Source organism: Pongo pygmaeus, chromosome 18, assembly GCF_028885625.2.
Source record: "Pongo pygmaeus isolate AG05252 chromosome 18, NHGRI_mPonPyg2-v2.0_pri, whole genome shotgun sequence".
Lineage (NCBI taxonomy): Eukaryota > Metazoa > Chordata > Mammalia > Primates > Hominidae > Pongo > Pongo pygmaeus.
Window position 1 is genome coordinate 81,861,660 of NC_072391.2, and position 17,111 is coordinate 81,878,770.

Here is a 17,111-nt window from a genome sequence, read left to right on the forward strand (position 1 = left end):
TTTGGCCTGGGATATGGCTCCGAGGATATTTCACTTATGACTAGGCAATTAGGTCAACAATGAATTCTGAACACGTTTCCATTGGCTGTGTTATGCTTGTTCTATCTTATACAGTCATTTTTATTAAAATGGCTTTGAGGGCTATTTTGTTCCATTGATCCACATTAAGTTTTATTTCAATGCCACACTGTTTTTATTATCATGACTTTAAAATCTGTTTCACAATCCACTATGCTAAGTTCCCCCATCCTCCACTGCTCTGTATTATCAAAATATCATTTGATATTCTTGAATTTTTTTTTTTTTTTTTTTGAGACAGAGTCTCGCTCTGTCGCCCAGGCTGGAGTGCAGTGGCGCGATCTCGGCTCACTGCAAGCTCCACCTCTGGGGTTCACACCATTCTCCTGCCTCAGCCTCCCGAGTAGCTGGGACTGCAGGCGCCCACCACCACGCCCGGCTAATTTTTTGTATTTTTAGTAGAGACGGGGTTTCACCGTGTTAGCCAGGATGATCTCAATCTCCTGACCTCGTGATCCGCCCACCTCAGCCTCCCAAAGTGCTGGGATTACAGGCGTAAGCCACCGTGCCCAGCCTGATATTTTTGAATTTTTAAAGTGATGTGTGTATTGGCCGGGTATGGTAGCTCACCCCGGTAACCCCAGCACTTTGGGAGGCAAAGGTGGGAGGATTACTTCAGCCCAAGAGCTTGAGACCAACCTGGGCAACATGGAGAAACCACCTCTCTAACAACAACAACAAAAAATTAGCTGGGCACGGTGGCGGGCACCTGTAGTCCCAGCTACCACGGAGGGTAAGGTGGGAGGATCACTTGAGCCCAGGAGGTTGAGACTGCAGTTGAGTAGAGATCACGCCACTGTACTCCAGCCTGGGTGGCCAACGGAGACCCTGTCTCAAATAAAATAAAATAAAATAAAATAATATGTGCGTGCATGTGTGTGTGTGCATTGCATGTGTGTGCGTGTGCATGCGGGTGCGTGTGTACCCCACTAGGATAAACCAAAATTATTCAACATCAGCTCAACTGGCATCTGGGGCCAGATCATTCTCTCTGGTAGGAACCGTCCTGTAAATTGCAGGGTGCTGAGCAGCACCCCTCACCTGGCCCCACCAGTTATGACAAACAAAAATGCCTCCATACATTGCAGATGTCCCCCAAAGGGGGCAGAACACCCCCAGTTGAGAACCTCTGCTGTAAACTGTTGGTGTCCCCATTTAATTGGGACCCCTTTTGTGTTTTCCAACAAAGTTCTGTGCCTCTTGAGGGGATCACATATCCTTATTCAGCTTACTTCACAAATAGTTCATATTTTAATTGCCATTATCACCAAGATCTCATTACAATTCCTAACTGGTGGTTGCTGGCACATAGGGATGCCACTGGTTTGGAGTCATTCACCTTGTATTAGCCACTTGCATAAACTGATGCTCTCTCAGGGCGTTTAGTTGCTGGTGTGAGGGTTTCTCAGGCACTCAATGATATCGTAGAGCGATATGTTTGCTTCTCAAACATTGCGTGGATTTGAATCACTGGGGAAATCTTCCTAAATGCAGCTTCTGATTAAACAGGTCTGGGGTCTACGCTTCTAAGAAGCTCCCCAGTGATGCTGATGCTACTGGTCAAAGGATCACACTTTGAGTTTAAAAAAAAAAAATCAATCTGCATTTCTTCATAGAATCTAAGTACGTCCCTGCAGAGTCCCACACAAAGCATGTAAGTTAGCACCAAGACCCAAGGACACAAACCACCTGTCTAAAGGAGACACAGGCCTGGAGCTGACAAGTTCACTTCCTGGTGATTATCCCAAAACCGGAGGGGTAACCAGCAAGTTCGCCTTCAACAAGAAGCCAGGTGGTCTAATGGGTCATCCATTTGTCCCCGGGAGCTAAGGAACACGCAGCTCTCAGCAGACCATGAATGCGAGATCCTAACTGCCGTCCAGGGTCAGCGACTCCACAACACTTACTTCTTAAAGGAAACCGATCATCATCACCACTCACATTGGCACAGCACTTTTCAGTTTACAAAACATGCTTCTATTTCATCTCATTTGGTCTTTGTAACAATGCTGGGAGGCAGATGACGTAGAAACGTCATGGCCACTTTCATCATCAACATCCAAATCACCTTCATTGATAAGGGCTGGAGGCTCAGAGGCCACGTGATGTGGCCAGAGTCACAACACAGTGAGGCCAGAGCCAAGGGCCTGGACACCTTGGGTGTGTGTGCTCAGCCCCCTTTCTCCAGGGAACTGCCCCATCAGGCCATGGCCATCTAGGGGTCAGTAGGTAACAAGGCAGCAGGGATAGAAGGAAGGATGGTCTCAGGGACACTGCGCAGGTGAATCCACAGGGCCTGGTGACCAACTGGATGTGAGAAGTGAGGACAGAGGAGTCGAGAGCACAGGAGACCACGAGGGGTGAGAGCCCCACCTCCCATGCCCTGGGGACTGTGCCTGAATTCCCAAACATCAGCCCGGGCTGCTTCACCTGTAAAACACATTGTTTTCTTTATTGAGATAAAAGTCACGTAACATAAAATTCACTATTTTAACCACTTTAAAGCATACAATTCAGTGGCTTTAAGGACCCTCACAATGTTGTGCCATCATCGCTACTATCTAATTTCATCACTCCAACGAGAACTCCTGTCCTCAAGAACAGTCACTCCCCATTCTCCACCCCACTCCCCCAGGCCCTGGCAACCACTCTTCCACTTTCTGTCTGTATGGATTGGCCTGTGCTGGACATTTCATTGAAATGGACTCATACGCTATGTGGCCTCTGGGGTCTGGCTTCTTTCACTCAGTGTCACATCTCCAAGGTTCATCCCTGCTGCCGCGTGTGCGGGTCACCACTTCATTCCTCCTATGGCTGAACAGCACTCCATTGCGTGGAGAGAGCACATTTTGCTTATCAGTGCATCAGTTGATAGACATTTGGGATCCTTCCAAAATGGGGTGATTTCACGCCTCCCTTATCAGCTGACCATGATGATTGAAAGTGAAAGCTACAAAACCCACCTAGCCCGTCAGGGTGGAACCTTCAACCTAAAGCTCCTGACACAGGGCGGGGCTGCCAGGTGGCCACCGCGCACAGGAAACGAGACTGGTGCAAGAGACGGCAGTTCCTCACTTGTAAGGTGCAAAGTGCACAGCCACAGGCGGCTGGTGCAGACTTCGAGTGTGGGGGAGCAGCCTTTAGCTCAAGAGCATTTCTCAGCAGTCCCCGCGGTATCTGGGAAGCCAGGGCTCTGTTGTGAGGAGTGTTGTCGGAGCATCAACACCAAAGTGCTTAATTAAATGGCAGCCTTGACCTGAGGGGGAGGAGGGGCTGAACATCCGCCTCCAACTGCATTTCACAAGCAAAAGAACACAGTGAGTCTGTTTCCATGGTAACCGCTCTTGGGTTCCCATTTCCACATTGGTCAGCCCGGACTTGGATCCAAACTGCCCATCCCTGGCCCAAGCCTCCATGGAGGAAAGTTACCAGCCCTGCTTTGGGCCAACGCAGTTTTTGGGGACCCCGACCATGTGTTCAGCCCAGTGCCGAGCCTTCGGGCTGAGCCAGCTCTCCCAGCCTCTCTCTTCTCAGTGTCGCCCCCTCCCACGGCTCTCGCCGGCTCCTCTGCGGAGCTCCATGGCTTTTCCAGTGTCTGCCCTCTCTGCTGGCTGCCAAGTGCCTCCACACGCCGGCCATGCTCTGCGCACCTCCAACCCTCCACATCCACCCTCCCCTCTTTCAGACCTCCCCAGGTCTACCTTGGGCAACACCCTTTGCCCCTGGAGGGTCACAGGTTCTTGTTGAAGAACCACAAGCATTGTCCCTGTGCCCCAAGTACCAGCCCAGGGCCTGGCACAAGATAGATGTACAATAAGTAAGTCACACCCCCAACCCCAAGGACACTGGGAACCTTCCAGAACCACAGCCTGATGTCATTTAAATGATTGTGGGGGAGTGGGGTAAAGAGTGACATGGTTTGCTAGGTGACTGCTGGGTGCTTATCTGACAATGGTTTGGTCAACAAGATTGCTGACAGGCCTGTTTTTGAAAATCCAAGTCACGTTATGCTTACAAATGTTTGCTGCTAGAGATCTGGCACGACAGTGATGGGTCAGCTGAGTTGGAGACGGAAAACCTGTTGGTCTGCGCACCGTTTTTGCAGCTGCCCAGCAGACTGGAGGCCTCTCCCCAACCCCGCTCACCCTGAAGGAGGTTCTCAGCCCCTTTTGACCTCACACTGGGCAGTGGAAGGGGAAGCTCTAGTTCTTCATCCCTGGTTCAGCTACTTTCCCTCTTCTGAACAAATCGGGCCCACAAACCCCAGTGGCAGTCACAGCCCCACATCAGCAGTGGGGAGCCCTAGGCTCCCTCGTCTACCTTGGGCTATTGTCACTCCTGTACACAGGAACACTGGCATATCTACTAAAGGGCACAGAGAAACGCCATCATGTATATATTAGCGTGATGAGTGTGTGTATATTTGTGTATGTGTATATATACATATATTTATGTGTATAATATGTGTATATATGTGTATAGGTGTGTTTGTATATGTGTGTATATATATATATTTGTGAGTACAGGTGTATATATATGTGTGTATATATATTCATGTGTTTGTGTATGTGTATGTGTGTTTTATCTGTGTGTGTGTGTGTGTGTGTGTATGTGTGTATGTGTATGCACTAAGATGGCAAAACAGCCCAGAAGGAGGTTGGTACCTGGGCTTTCCATCACCCTCACTGTGCCACTTGGTCCCTAACAGGGCCAATGGTCCATCTTTTCAGACTGAGGTTGAGAGTCCAGGTCTAGGCAGAGGAGACAGGGAGACTGGGCAACCCCAGTGGGGGATGGGGGACCCAGGACTTCACCCAAACACAGGCACCAGAGACAGATGCCATGAGCTCCTTCTGCTGGAGCCCTCAGCACAGTGGAGCGGTCTATACCCTTAACCTTCTCTGCAACGTCCAGGGTGCAAATTCAAATTCCAGAATCCTTTAGAAACTTACCCCCACATGTACTAGCCTTGTGACCCAGACCAGAGTCCTGAATGTCTCTAAGCCTCAGTTTCGTCATCCACAAAATGGGTCAAATACTTACCGCATAAAGTGGTTGGGAGGATTACATGAAAAAGAAATGAGATCTGAAGGGCTTGGCTGATGGGAATCATTGCTGTTTTTTGACCCCCAACACCTCTACAGTGAAACTGCCCTCAGGGGTCCACAGGGGCCTCCTAATTGCCAAAGCCAACAGCACCTTCTCCATGCCCACTGGTGGCGTTTCACACCATCGTCAGTTCTGCTCTCCTTGAACCTCTCCCTTCCCATGGCACCCAGGGCACGGTGCCATCTTGGTTCTCAGAGCGCTGATCCCGACCTCTGCTTTCTCCCTGGCTCTTCCACCCGCTCTGTCTCCACACACCCTCCCCAGCGTTCCACCTCGTCCTCTCCTTTCCCCTGACACTCGCTCCCTGGGAGATCCCAGCTACCAGCACAGAACACTGGCGCACCAGCCCCTGCACTCACAACTCTCCACTGCTCTGTCCTTAACAAGGTGGGCAGAGTCTGCCCTCCGTTTCTCACCATCTCCTGGCACCTCGCACCCCTTACACACAACTGTTTGCTAAGGCAACCTGGCGCACTGAGAAGAGCACAAACTCCAGAGGTCAGCCAGCCAGGGCTGCACCCCAGCCGGGGCCACATCCCAGCCAGGGCCGCATCCCAGGCGGGGCCGCATCCCAGGCGGGGCCGCATCCCAGCCGGGGCCGCATCCCAGCCGGGGCCACATCATCCGAGCAGGGGCCGCATCCCAGCAGCAGCGGCATCCCAGCTGGCTTCCTTCTAGCTATGGAACATCAGATGAGGGTGCTTCATGCTCTGAGCCTCAGCTGTTCCAGCTGTAGAATGGGGACAACTTTCTGCATCCAGCTCTGGCTTTCAGAGTGAGGCACTCTGAGGCACACAGTCACGGAGTCACTCCTTCTGTGAGTCTTTCTTGAGGAGAAATGGAAGATAGTGAAGGTCTGGGAGGTAACTGAGCCCCAAGTCTACTAAGCACTTATGAGGGACCGGGCCCCACTCTAAGAATCTGCACACTGCAGATTCTTCTCCTTTGTGAGGGCAGCACAGATCGCAGTTCCATTTCACAGGTGAAGAAACCGAGGCTTGGAGAGGTGAAGTGAGAATGAGCCACACAACCCTCCCTGCCCGCTGCAGAGCTGCTGAAGTCTAGAGCAGCAGTTCTCAAAGCGTGGTCTTTGGACAAGCAGCACCACAGCACCCAGGAACTTATTAGAAATGTGGGTACTCAGGCTCCACTCAGCCCTACTGATCCAGACACTGGGAGTGGAGCTCTGAAACTGTGCTCGAATGAGCCCCAGGGTGATTCTGAGGCTGCCAGACCTTGAGACCCACTGACTTAGAGGAAGACGTGGAGAAGAAGAAATGGTGAGAACTCACTGTTGGGACAGGGGACGAGACAAAGGTCTCAAGGGCAGAAAAGCTGAAGTGCTCAGAGTTCAGTCCCCACGCCCTCCTTGCTGCCTGTCTGCCTTTTATTTTAAGCAAGTGACTGCATGAAGCTGCTTCCTGCAGAGTCCGTGGTTCCTGAACACGCCCATCAAAGACCACCAGGACAGTCCCTCCAGTGCTCCCTCCCCAAAATCCCACACCCCAAGAGAGAGAACAGCCATCATTAGCAAGAGAGCTACTGAGCATCAGCCCTGGGTACCAGGAGGCCTTTCTGCCTGTGCTGCCTCTAGCTCCTCTGCTTGCCCATAAGCCACGAGGATTCAGATGCGCATCATAGCATCACACTGAGCCCCATCTCAGGGCCGCCGTCACTGAGGACACAGCAAGGTCAGGAGCCCCATCCTGAAGACCGTGGTTTCCTTCTGGTCGGTGTCATGCATTCAGAGCCCAGGCCAATTGTATGCTGGATGTTCCCGATTTGGAGACGATGGATGCCCTCCCCTTCCCACCCAGAGAGAGCCTTGACACAGCTGTCATGTTCAACGTTAACAAAACTCCACTCTCAAAAGAGCCTGACCCTTCCTTCCGCTGGTCTACGAAGCCTCATCAGAGGCCAACGATGGAGCTTTGGCTCCTGGAAAGGACCCCTGGGGACCCAGAAGCCCCAGGTAGGGCCCTGCAGGTAGGTAAAGGGAGCCTCAGTCCAATGCCCAGGTCATCTCTTCAAGGTTCTCTGCCTTCATTTACTAAGTAAGTTCATCTGTGTCAACAAATCAGCATCCTAACGTTCTCAGGACACCGCCTGGCGCAGAGCTGTGAGCTCAGCAGCTGGCCCTGGTGGCCGTTACATGCTCTTCTCTCCAGCCTTTCCCTCTCCTGGCTCTCCTCTGACCTTTCCCCTGGGCCCTGGAGGTGCCTTTACGCCTCTCCCACCTCCTCCCCATCTGTGCCTCCTCCCCTTCTCCTCCCCGCTCCCGCCCCCCACCGCCCCCCCCCCCCCCCCCCCCCGCCAACCCCGACCTCTCTGGAAGAGACAGGGATGGGGCAGGGAAAGGCCCAGAGGGGGTAAAGGAGAGACAGTGGGGGGTGGGAGGGACCACACAGGAAGACCAAGCAGGGGACCAAGCGGGAGAACCAAGTGGGGGCGGCGGGGACCAAGTTGCGGGGGGTGGGGGGGAGCAAGCAGGAGGGGTCCAAGAGGGGTTGGGTCAGGGGGACGACCAAGCTGGAGCTGCTGAGCAGTCAAAGGGATGGGGATGTGGGAAAAAACCCAGTGACAACAGAAACAGAGGATGACCACAAAGGGGCTAGGAAGGGGGGTAAAGGCAAGAATTCTCTATAATCACCAAAGCCACCAGGATGAGCCGCTCTAATAATTCCCCAAAAGTTACAAACGGCATATGGTCCCCACTAAGCTCTGAAGGCCTGTCCCTCCCCCCCCTTCCTTCTCCCCCCTTCCCCCTCCCACCCAAACTTGAAATCTCAGGCTCAGGTCAGCACTGAGGAAGAGATTTTGACCAGGCCCACCCAGTGTTCTCACCAGGGCGGCCCCGACACAGGATCCACATTGACTGGGGGCTCTGCCTTCTCCCCAAAGAGATTCTAGTCTCCTCTGCGTATCGCCAAAGCCAGTCGTGGCTGGAGGACCAAACCCCCGAGGAAGGAGGATCTGCTATGGGCCGAGCACTGCGTAACTTTCTTAATACTTTTGCAAATGTTTTGAACAACCTTCTTTCGTTACAAAAACACATACTAGGTGTAGAATAATGAGAAACACAAAAAAGCAAAATGAAGAAATTAAGGATCCCCCACCACCCCAGAAACCTTTTAGCGTTAAGTCCTTCTGATCTTTTCAGCTACTTTCACATCTGTCTGGGTCTTGTTATGGCCCCAGCACTGATCACCATGCCAGGCATGTCATAGGCACCTTACACGTTATCTGTGGGCCAATGGAAAGAAACAAGAGAGAATCATTTCAGAATTTCCACCCAACACTGAACTTTAGAGCAAGGCCAAAGAAAGGGGGAAGGGGAGGACAGGAGGAAGTTGCCCCAGAGAGCAGCAAGATTGCAGCTCACTCTAAAGCTGCCCTAACTTTACAGAGACTCCGGAGAGGTTATGCAAACACGGCTCAGGAAGGGAAAAAACAACCCACACACCAAAAAGCTGAGCTGTCAGCTTCCACCGAGGGAGCTCCCTGGAGCGAGGATGAAAGGAAATGGGAAAGAATTCTTACATCCTGCTGCCCAGAGCAAGGGGACAGCTGGGCAGTCGCCATGGCAGCGGCTGGCTTCTAGCAGGCTGCTAAGGGGAGAGAGGGTAAGGCTGCGGAAGGAGAAATGTCTTCTCGCCACCAAAGAGGAAGGAGGGCTCAGCGGGCGCCCGCGTCTGTAAGAGGGAGGGGGCCTGAGGCTGGGGCTGGAAGGGGCCAGGTTCATTGCTGAAGCTGAAGGGAGAGCTCTCCTTACTAAGAGGCCTCATTTCACTGTATCACTTGCTGTCTTTTTTCAGAGTGACTTTCATAACTCCCCCCAGTTGACAGAAACCAAACCAAACCAAAAACACCCTCCTGTCCTGCTCAAAAAACTTTGCAAAAATATTAAAAAGTGTAAAAACTGAAACCCATTACTCTAGAAATAAACTCCTTTTGGTTTATTCCTTAAACGGCATGAATAAAGGCTCTTTTTTTTTTTTTTTTTTTTTTTTGAGACGAAATCTCGCTCTGTTGTCCAGCCTGCAGTGCCGTGGCACAATCTCAGCCTACTGCAACCTCCGCCTCCTGGGTTCAAGCGATTCTCCTGCCTCAGCCTCCCAAGTAGCAGGGACTACAGGCGCCTGCCACCATGCTCGGCTAAGTTTTGTAGTTTTTGTGAATTTTGTAGTACAGACGGGCTTTCACCATGTTGGCCAGGCTGATCTCGAACCCCTGACCTCAGGTGAACTGCCCGCCTCAGCCTCCCAAAGGGCTGGGATTACAGGCGTGAGCCACTGCGCTCGGCCAAGGCTCTGTTTCTTTATGTGATCCGCATTGTGTGGGTATCTGCATGTAGGCACATCGTTTCTGCACTGGAGCTCACACTGTAAATGCGGTTTGATATCCAACACAGGAGACTCCTCAAATGATCCCCGATTCATTGCATTTTCACTAGGTGTGAATGACCCAGCTTTCCTAGCTTGACAGAGAACATAAGAAAATGAAGTACAGGATGGCCAGAGGAAAAGAAAGATGATTACTTCAGCAGAACCTCCAGGGTATAAGCTGATCTGGATACCCAAATTAAACCAAGAGCTAAAGGTTTTCCCCCTATGACAAAGCACTAGCACTTTCTTTCATGATAATTCTCTACTTCCTTAAATGGGAGTTAGTGTGTTAGACCTGACTCCACCCTCTGACTTAGAGAAGAGTGGCTGTAAGCAGTCCCTGGAGGCTCTGAGGACCTTATTACAGTATCTACAGCAACTACAAGGAGACGCTGGGCCACTGAGGGGTTCAGTGTCTGGCTCCCAATCACTGAACAGCCCTGGCACACACTGCTTTATACTCTTGTGTCTGCTTTTCACTGTTGTGCTGCCTCTTCCATCGCTGTGGGTTGGTTATTTGACAAACACTTACTGACAATCTGTGATATAGGGATTTTGCTGAAAAACATGGAATCCCTACCCTCAAAAAATATACAGTCTACCATGGCAAACAAAAATGTAGTGTGTGAATACCATGACATTACTGCTATGGCAAAGAGCTGTGACTGGCAGTTACAGGAGCATCAAGGAAAGAAGGAAATCCACTCTGCCTGGGCAGCTGTGACCAGGACAGGCTTTGCAGAGGAGGTGATGTTTGATTAGGGTCTTTTTCTTTTTTCCCCCTGAGACAGAGTCTTGCTCTGTCGCCCAGGCTGGAGTGCAGGGGCACAATCTCGGCTCACTGCAACCTCCGCCTCCCGGGTTCAAGCAGTTCTCCTGCCTCAGCTTCCCGGGTAGCTGGGATTACTGGCATGCTCCAGCACACCCAGCTAATTTTTATATTTTTAGTATAGACGGGGTTTCACCATGTTGGCCAGGCTGGTCTCGAACTCTTGACCTCGTGATCCCCCCATCCTGGCCTCCCAGAGTGCTGGGACTACAGGCATGAGCCACCGCACCCATCCTGATCAGGGTCTTGAAGGATGACTCAGAGTTCCTCCAGAGAACAGGGTAAGGACAAAGAGGGTTCCTGTTAACAATTTGAGAGAGAGATTGTGACAGAACTCCAGACAAAGCAACAGCCTCTGCTGGCAAGTTCAAAACCCCTTCCTCCACCAGCCCTTCTGTTTCTGACTCACCACAAGCCAGAAGGGCATATGATGCAGTTGATTATAACTGTGTGCAAAATAAGAGCTTAAAGGCTCAGAATGAGCTACAGGCCTCCTTCAGTTTGCTCAGCCCTACTCCAAGAGGGAAGGAATCTCGTTCCCTAGCACATCCAAAGCACCCAGACGATGCCCCACAGGTACTCAATAGATACTTCCTGAATAAATGAAGGGCATCTGCATGGCATCTTTGACTTCTCAGAGGCTTTCAGTTCCAAATTTGCAGCTGCGCTTCAGTTCAACGGGGGGGGGGGGGGGGGGGTGCCATTTTATAAGAGTAAAACCAAGCAGATGGGCACAGTGGCTCACACCTGTAATCCCAACACTTTGGGAGGCCGAGGCAGGAGGATCGCTTGAGCCCAGGAGGTTGAGGCTGCAGTGAGCTATGATCGCACCACTGCACTCCAGCCTGGGCCACAGTGAGACTCTGTCTCAAAAAACTTTTTTTCTTTTAATTAAAAAAAAAAAAGAATAAAACCAATTCCTTCTCAGGATTTTTAAAGTGTGACTTCCACCCCCAGAGAGCAGGAATGAATAGACAGGCAGGAATTAATGGATATGGACAGACATAACAAGTGATTTGTTTTGACAAATTTGTGGTTTAATAAAAGTGCATGTGGGCAGATGCGGTGGCTCACACCTGGAATCCCAGCACTTTGGGAGGCCAAGGAGAGCAGATCACTTGAGCTCAGGAGTTCGAGACCAGCCTGGCCAACCCGGCAAAACCCTGTCTCTACTAAAAATACAAAAATTAGCCACCCATGGTGGTGCACACCTAATCCCAGCTACTCGGGAGGCTAACGTAGGAGAATTGCTTGAGTCCAGGAGGCAGCGGTTGCAGTAAGCTGAGATCATGCCACTGCACTCCAGCCTGGGTGACAGGCTCCATCTCAAAAAAAAAAAGTGCATGGAAAGGGAAGGCCAAAAAGGCAGCATTGCTGGAGTCAGCGATGCCAGAGTCAGCGATGCCTGCGTAACGAGGAAGCTGCTTCTCCACTTTTCAAATGCACCAAGAACGGTAGCCCAGAGGGATGCAGCTGGCTTGAAACCTCAGCGGCACGAGAGCCTGGAGACCAGGATTCAGGTCCTGGCTCTGCCCCTTTCCTCCCATGTGACAATGGTCCAGCGACTTCCCCTCTCTGCCCCCCCGTTCCCCGGAGGCCTCTCCATCTCTGCCTGGGAGCCCCTGCTTGGCGGGGGCAGACTTGCAGCCGGTTTTCCTTCCCTGTGGGCTTTAACAACACTCCAGCCCGCAAGCCTGAGCACACCAGCCCCCACGGGGATGGCTGACTCACTTTACTCTTCTACAGATTCACTTATTCGTTACCCCATGCAACATCCGAGGCAGAACCTCCCCTCTTCCCAAAGGACTGAGGCAACAAAGAGTGACTCAGCCAGGGCTCTGCGCCAGGCTCTGAGTGAACACACTGGAAACCCAGCCGTGGGTACAACACAGCATCACAGCTCTGCCCTAAACACAGGGGGACCCACTGAGAGCCCAGGGGACCAGCAAGCCTCCCCCTGGAGGTCTCCTCATCGGTGACACAGCACGTTGATCCTCATCAGAGCCAGCTGAGGGGGTGATGCCCTGGGAATTGGGCCTGGCACACAGAAAGTGTTGAGAAGCGCTAAGTGAGGATGATAAGGACAAGGCGGCCTTGGGACAAACGGTGACAATGGCAACAGACTATAAGAGGCAAATGGAGGCAATGGGGGAGCCGGGAGTTCAGAGGGGAGAGGCAGGGCTGCGCTCAGGGAAAGGGGCCCCTCAGGGCCTGTGGGGTTGGCGCATCACGCCTGGGGACGCAGAATAAGTGGCAGAATAAGACTCTGCCCAGCTGGGAATGACTCACAGAAAGGGCCAAGGCAAAGTTCTAGGAGAACATGACACAAAAGTGATCAGAATAAAATGCGCGCTGCTCCAGGAAAATCCGGAGGCCTCACATGGTTCCCGGGGCCACTGCGCCCTGGGCCCTGCCAGCTACCCACCTCCCCCCGCTTTCTACCCCCCACTCCCCACCCACCTTCCTCCCCGATGGCCCCCACCCCATGCTCCCCGCTCCCTACTGCCCCTGCAACTCCCCTCTCCCTCCCGCTGCCCCACCATGGCCCGACCGCATGCTCCCCAACCGCCTTCCCACCCATGCTCCCCCCCTACTCCCCAACCCCTGCGCTCCCCATCCACACTCACTGGCCATAGCCCTCATCCCACGGCCCCCACCCCCTGCTCCCCACCCCACACTCACCCTCCACAGCCCTCACCCCCTGCTCTCCACCCTCACTCCCCAACCACGCTCCCCCCCCATGGCCCCCACACCATGGCCCCACTAGGTTCCTGCCGTCCTGCCCACCCAGGAGCCTCATCCTCCTTTTTTCTTTACGCTTTTTAAACCTAAGATATTATTTACGCAGCATGAACTGCACCCTGTTAAAGTGTACATTTCAGTGGTTTTCGGTCCATTCACAAGGTTGTGCCTGGTGATGCACCCCACTGAGCTCTCCCAGCACGAGTGCCCAGCAGACCGTGAGTGCTCAGTTTATATTTGTTGGGGGGATGAGTGATCAAAGTCATCCAGGAAGACAGTGTGGTGTTCCCAAGAATGGGCCACACAGCAGCCAGGTTTGGCCAAATCCAGAGAGCTTCAGGATGGACACAGCCCTCTCTCTGTCCCTCTGTTAGGCAGGGGCCCAGAGGGGGCTGTGGCTGCAGGGGTCACACAGGGGCCGCCAGGAGCCCGGCTCTTTGCATCTGAAGCCAGGTTCTTTTCACCCCTCCCCCAGCTCCAGCTGACCCCTGGCCCGCCTGAGGCGACAGCAGCTTTTATTTGCAAGCCATGAACAATACACTTCATTTTATAAGTAGGGTAGAATTCCAGCCAGAAACGGGGAGAAAAGTGCTTCCGGGTCAGATCAGACCTCCAAAGGCGAGCCCTTCCGGCAAAGTAGTAGGGAAATCGGGATTTCCTGGGAAAGTCTCTCCAGGGCAGGAGGGAACACTTGGGTTCAGGAATTAAGGAGCATTGCTCCCCAGACACACGCACAGGTTTTCCGTGTCAACAACAATGGCAGAAACGGCCTCTAAACAACAGTGGCCTCTAAACAGTCCCACAGCTCCCCCACGGCCTGGGCCTGGGCCTGGGCCTTAGATCTGCCCCTCGGTGTTCCACAAAAGAGCCTCCGGTGGTCTTCCCTTATTGTTTCACAAAGATTTTACATTGCAAGCTGGGGTGCAGAGGGTGTCAGGAGTGGGGGTGAGAAGCACACGCGCCAGGTAAGAATTGCAGCCCGGCCTGCGTACTGCCTCGGCTGTGAAATGGGATAACAACAGGGCCCGCGATGCTGGGTCACTGCGCGTATTAAATGAAATCACAAGTGACTGTGGCAGGCAGAACAACGGCCCCTAAGACATCTATGTCCTAAACCCCAAAACTGTGAATATGTCCCTCACATGGCAAAAGGGCTTTGAGGGTGTGATTAAGGTAAGGATCCTGAGATGGGAGATTCTCCTGGGTTATCTGGGTGAGACCCATGTGATCACTGCAGTACTTAAATGGGGAAGGGTGGGGAGGAGGGCCAGAACCAGAGAGATGGCATCATGAGGACTCGACCTGCCACTACTGGCTTTGAAGACAGAGGAAGCGGCCACAAGACAAAGAATGCAGGCAGTCTCTGGAATCACAAGAAGGCAAGAAAATGGATTCTCCCCTGGAGCCTCCAGGAGAAAGCACCCCTGTCCACACCTGGATTTTAGTCCTGTGAGGCTCATGTCAGACTTCTGACTTCCAGAACTATAAGATGATGCATTTATGTTGTTTTACTTCACCAAGTTTGTGGTCATTTGTTACAGCGGCCATAGGAAATTAACACAAGGACCTTGGCTAATGCCTGGCCTAATAAAGGTCCACTGTTAACCATTGCTGTTATCAACTTATTTATTTATTACTGACAAGGAAGCTTACCTAAGTACATAGAAGACAAAGTAAGAATAAGTGCATGAAGAAAAGCGTGATGACCATAAACTAAGTACAGAACTAAAAACAAGATCTATGGCAGGTTAATTTCAAAATGCACTCATGAAATAAAATATTAAATGCTGAGGTGCCATGCCTGCCTTCAAAAACCAGCCTCTGGGGACCTGCCACTGCTGAGGCCACTGAGCTGAATCAGAAAAGTCACAGGCACTTGTTTAAGTGGGAGAGGAAGGTGGCAATGCCTGGGCTCTGGAGTAAGAGGCCTGGGGCCAGAGCAGTCACATAGCCAGTGGTAGCAGCCGGGAGCCTTGTGGGCCACTGGGCTGTTACTTTGGAGGAGGGGACAGCGGGCCCTCCTGTGTGAGCTTAGCTCTCAGACATCTACATGGACTGTCACTCATCTGCCTACTCAACGACATCTGTGCAGGCTGCCAGGTACTGTTCCCAGCACTGCCAATACTGCAGAGAACAAAGCTGACCTGGTTGCCCCATGGGGCATGGATGCTCCCAGGAAAGTCACACGATAAACATGCTCCCAGGAAAGTCACATGATAGCACATATGGCTATGATCTTAGGCACTGCTAAATGCTGCAAGGAGATGCTTTTTGACTCCTTGTCACCTTCTCGAAGGCCGTGTCTGGTTTCAGTGGTTGTGAGCGTAGCCACTTGGGTACACCATGACATCCTGCCATGTCTAGCTGCTCAGCCTCACAGAGGCACAGCCTGGAGTGCAGAAACCCTAAAGCCCCTAAAGGACCCCTCAACCAATGGGGGATAAGAGTCGGTGGCTATGTGCCCCTGCCTCCCAGGGCTGCACCCTCCATGTTCCTCTAAGGGTCTCTGCGGGATTCTGTCCCAGGTGCCCACAGCAGTAACTGTAGGATTCTGTCCCAGGCGCCTACAGCTCATAAGAAATAGAGCTGAAATTTGAACCCAGGCGTTATGGGTTCTCTTCTATAAGCAAGAGACAAAGGGGTGGACAGCCAGCACTTGCTGGGATAAGCCTATGACCCAGGATTCAGCCCATGACTTGGGCCTACTCAAGGGAGCAACACACCCATGGGGGGAAGAGATTTGCAGCCAGCTAACCATGAAGGATGGGGATTCCCCACCAAGGATACCGCCACCAAAGGGACAAAGTCCCTCTCTCCAGGAGGACTTCACCAAGGAGTTGAAGAAACAGACATGCAAACGACCACCACACGGGACACCAGCACCACGAAGACAAGGAGGGCATCTGAGCAGAGGGAACATTCACACCGGGCCTTGATGGGTGTGTAGGAGTCCTCCAGGAAGGCGAAACAGATGAAGACAGTGCAGGCAGAGGGAAGAGAGTCCACAGGCCTAGGGAAGCAGGAAGGCAGGGCAGCGCGGCACAGGGGGAAGAGCTGGGAGCCTCGGACACAGATCTGGATTCAAAGTGCAGTTCTTCCCAACTGCAGCATCTCCAGCAAGCGACTCTGGATCTCCAAGGAAAATGTCAGGTTCCTCCTCAGTGAAGTGGGGATAATTTCTACTTGTGGGTGTCACTCTGCTCATTACTCCCTCAGAGAGAAGATAAATTAGATAAACTAACACACGCAAAGCCCCTACGTAGGGCCTGGGACTTGGGCATCCCTGAGGTCAGCATCGTGTGTGTTGGGGACACACACTGGAGGGGTTGGCTGGCCAGCACCTGTCATAAAGGGCACCCCATGTCATGTCTGAGCATTTGGACCTTATGGGGAAAAGGTGTTGGGAGTGGGAGACGGGGGAGCAACCTGAGCTGAAGGTTAGAAAGCCACCCCTGGCCTGGACTACAAGCTCACTGGGGTCAGGGAAAGGACTCAACTCAGTACTTGGCAAAGGGCTTGGCATATAGTAGATGCTCAAGAAATGTCCTGGAGAAGACAAGGTCATGATCAAGGGTGGAGCCCTAAGAAACGCCTAGACTTATCGGGCAGGAAGCAGAAGCAGCAGCAGAAGGAAGTGAGAATGACAGGAGAGAGACATAAAAGGAGAACTAGGCAAGTCTAGCCATGCAGAAGCAGAAGCACAAGCGAGGGGGACTATCTTTTCAGGAGGTGCTGGCCACTGGCAAATGCTGGAGGGAGGTAAAGTGGATCAGAGACAAAGAAATGACCACTAAATCTGGCAACTGGAATACTACCAAAGACCTAGACATAGAGCTCCATGCTCTCGGTGTGGGTGGGCACCAGAATGAAATGGGGTAAAGAAAGGATGGGAAACAGGGAGGTATTTATAACACCTATCAAACCTGTAAGCGATGCTTTCAAAAAGTTTGCATTAATTTCTGAATATT

At 52.3% G+C, this 17,111-nt stretch overlaps 1 protein-coding gene across 2 annotated transcripts in view; it reads right to left on the reverse strand.

The window, feature by feature from the left end:
- The window catches only part of COTL1 (coactosin like F-actin binding protein 1), a 52,659-nt gene that overhangs the window by 25,710 nt on the left and 9,838 nt on the right, over nucleotides 1–17,111 (reverse strand). The gene's annotated exons all lie outside the window — the stretch shown is intronic.